Raw genomic sequence first — 4,221 nt, 5'->3', positions numbered from 1 at the left:
TAGAAGCAAGAATAGAGGGGGAGACCAAGAAGGGAGGGAGGGAAAGTTATAACTATATTGGAAAATAGGATGTGTGAATATTGAGGGACTAAGGAACAAATTAGGAAACAAGAAAGTTCGGGAAGTAATTGAAAGTTTTGATGTGGTGGCACTCTTGGAGACGTGGTTGGAAACAGGGAGGGAGATTTCATGGAAGGGGTTTGAGATAAAATATAAATATAGAAGAAAAGAGAGGAATAAGGGACGAGCACCAGGAGGGATGATAGTTCTAATTAGGGAAGAAATTAGTGAAAGACTAGAGGATATAGAGACCGATATGATGGAAACCATATGGCTGAGATTGAATTTGGGAGGGAGTGAGGGAAGGAGGAAGAAAATAAATCTAGCTTTTGTTTACTGCCACCCTAGTAATTCAGCATATGCAAATAAATATGTTTTTGAAGAGTTATTGGTGGATATTGGTAGGATAAGGGGAATGTATCCAGGTGAGGAGGATATGTTGTTATTTGGGGATTGGAACGCGAGAATAGGGGAACAGAGCCCAGTTTATAGTAGGGAGGATGGAATGTGTTTGTTGGAAAGTAGAAGGAGTGAGGACAAAATTACAAATAGTTATGGAGAGAAGCTCCTAGAGATGTGTGCTGTGGGAAATTTGTATATTCTGAATGGGTGGATAGAGGGTGACAGGACGGGGAAATTGACATATGTTACTGAGAAGGGTGGTAGTGTGATAGATATGGCTTTAAGTTCGGAAGGGTTGATTGAGGAAGTTGTAAGAATGGAAATAAGAGACTGGATTGAATCACATCATTTCCCGGTGAGGGTTATGCTGAAAAGGGAGGAAGAGAAGTGTACAATGAAGGAAGATGAGACAAATGATAAACGAGGGAGTGGTTATAATAAGTATAAATGGACAGAGAAGGTGGGCCGGGATTGGAATAGGGTAGTAAAAGAGGAGTTACATCTTCTGAAATATGGGTGGGAAGGGGCGTTAGAAGAGAATAATACTGATAAAACCTTGGAATTGTTGCTACATCCAATAAAGATGATAGCGCAGAAGGCGAAAGCTAGAAAGGGAAATAAGAAAGAGGCAGAAGAATGGTTTAATAGGGAGTGTGAAGGAATGCGGAGGAAGGTGATGGACGCGTTAGGAGAATATAGAAGGAAAGGTGGGAGCCGAGAAAAGGAGTTTTTCTGTAGATTGAGGAAGGAGTATAAAAAGAAAATCTCTGAGACAAAAAAGACGTGGTTAGAGGAACAAATGGAAGCCATAAATAATGATTGCAAGACAAATAATTTTGAGAGAGTTTGGGATAAGATTAATAAAATTATTAAGGGTGGAAGGAATATAGAGAGAACGAGTATTGAGGAAGTGCAATGGGTCAGGCACTTTGATGAATTACTAGGAAAAAAGGGGGATGATAGATGGAGAGGTTCGGGAGAAGAAGTAATTTGGAGGAATAGGAGAGTGGCAATTTATGACCTGGATAAAGAAATCACAAGAGATGAAATCCTGAGAGTGATAAGCAGAGCCAGAGCGAAGTCGGCCGGGGGGTGTAATGGTATAAATAACAAGTTTTGGAAGGAAATTAGTAAAAATGAGATAATGATAGAGGGCATGGTTAAACTATTCAATAGGATCTTTGAGGGAGGTAATTACCCTAAGGAATGGGAAACAGGAATTATATGCCCTATATACAAGGAGAAGGGTAGTAGGAACAATGTGAACAGTTACAGAGGTATATCTCTGTTGGATTCTTTGAGTAAAATATATACTGGGGTGTTAGCGAACAGAATAAGCGGGTGGGCGGAAGAAAATGAAATTTTGACAGATTACCAAGGGGGATTTAGGAAAAAGAAAAGAACAGTGGATAATATAATGATAGTAAAGACTATTTTAGAAAAGTATAAGAATATGGCTAGAAGTACGGTTTATGTAGCAGCAATAGATTTTGAGAAAGCTTTTGACAAGGTGAATAGAGAGGCCGTATTAGAGAAATTAGGCAGGCTAGGGATTTCGGAGAAGATGTTGAGGGCAGTGGAAGGAATATATAGGGTTGTCAGGTTTTGTGTAAAATTGGGAGAAGGGACACTGAGTGGACCATTAGAGTCCAAGGTGGGTTTAAAACAAGGATGCAAGTTATCGCCAATACTGTTTATTTTATTTATCAACGATATTTTAGAGGGGTTTGGGGCAGAAAATTGGGCTGTACCAGTAATTAATGGTTTTGAAGTACCAGGACTGATATTTGCGGATGATGTGTTATTGATGACGCTAACCTCAGGGGCGATGAATAGGGCCTTAGAGTCAGTGACGCTATTTGCGAGGAAATGGGGATTGAAAATTAATGGAAATAAGTCTAAAATATTAGTAGTACAGGTGGACAAAAGAAGAAAGATAGAAGGTAATTGGGTAATTCAGGGAGAAAGATTGGAACAGGTAAGGAAGTTGGAATATCTAGGAGTTATTTTTAATGATAAAGGAACTTGGAGTGACCAGATCAAAAGGGTGAAATATAGAGGATTGGCAGCCTTAGCCTCAGTCAGAAATTTGCTAGTCAAGTACCCGGGGATCAGTTATAAAACACTGAGACTTGTGTTCAGGTCGGTAATCGTTGGGAGGGTATTATACGGCTCAGAAGTTTGGGGGCTGGATGAGAAAAGAGAGGAACTAAGAAGGATTGTTAGTAGTTTTGCTAAGTTAGTAATGGGCTTACCGAGGTGTACAGCAAATGTAGGGGCGGAATTAATGTGTGGGGAGGATTTGGAATCAGAGGGTGTGAAAAGAATAGTTAGATACTGGATGAATTTAAAAAGACAGGAAGGTGGGAGAGTATTACAGGCAGCATATGCACAGCAATTTAAGAGCATGTATAAGGGTGGATGGTTAGAAAAAATAAAGTGATATTTGGAGAGGATAGGATTAGGACACCTGTGGGGGGAGGTTTGGTCGAAGACAGAAGTGAGAGGGATGAATATACTGGAAAGGAGAATTAGAGATATCCATAGGCAGAAATTATTGGGGGAAAGCAGACTAAGAAATTCGCAGACGGTTTTGACGAAAATAGAGGAGATAGCAGGGTTGAATATTAGATACGTCGATAGGTCAAAACGGTATGGGATGATGTGGTGGCTTTTAGGTTTGCAAAGGAATACAGGGTGGTTACAGGGGAGGGATAAGACAAGATGTGTACTTTGCGGAGGTGTGAATGATGATTTTCACTTGCTAAGAGACTGTGAGGTAACGAGGGGGTTAAGACATGGTTTATTGAGTGCCGAGCATCGGGAAATATTGGGGAGAGGGGATGAGAACGCAATCCTGAGATGGATTATTACACAATGGGAGAAAGGGGGTGAATTGAACAGGTATTTATGTGCGACAAAAAAGGCATGCGAGAGTAAAATGAAGGAGAGTGAGTTAGAGGGTAGGCAGGGGAATAGGGGGGTGGAATAGTTATGCATATAAGGGAAGGGGATAGTATGATAAAATTCTAATGGATTAGGGAATATAGGGATAGAGTACTTAGTTATGTGGAGTTGGGAAATGATACAGGATTGCATGGTCTGTTTGTTTTAAAGTTAGCTGAATGCAAGTGCTGAAATGCTGAGTGTTGTTGTTTGAGGTCAGGAACAATAATGTGACGCAAGTACAGAGCACAATAAGGACACTGGATGAATATGTTTGAACATTGAGTGAGGGACTGCTACAGCTAATGACTGCTAGATATTATTCTTATTATTATTATCCTTATTATTATTATTATTATTATTATTATTATTATCATTCTTTATTATTTATTTTACTTTGCATGTGAACATGTATAGGGGCGAAGTCGCCTGTTATGTTCAATAAATGTATGTATGTATATATTATATTATATTATATTATATTATATTATATTATATTATATTATATTATATTATATTATATTATATTATATTATATTATATTATATTATATTATATTATATTATATTATATTATATTATATTATATTATATTTGTGGCTGAAGAGGGTATAGGCCTTTGATTAGGAGCAGATGAAAAGAAAGCAGCGAAAACATTTTTTCCACTCGGTGACAAATTCTTTCTCTCTTAATCGGTTTACCCTACAGGGTTGGCTCTTCCCTCGGACTCGGCGAGGAATCCCACGTCTACCGCTTCAAGAGAAGTGTCCTGGAGCGTGAGACTTTGAATCTGGGGATACAACTGGGAAAGAGG

Source organism: Anabrus simplex, chromosome 10 (genome assembly GCF_040414725.1).
Source record: "Anabrus simplex isolate iqAnaSimp1 chromosome 10, ASM4041472v1, whole genome shotgun sequence".
NCBI classification, from domain to species: Eukaryota; Metazoa; Arthropoda; class Insecta; order Orthoptera; family Tettigoniidae; genus Anabrus; species Anabrus simplex.
The sequence above is the reverse complement of the archived record's forward strand: the minus strand, read 5'-3'. Positions refer to the sequence as shown.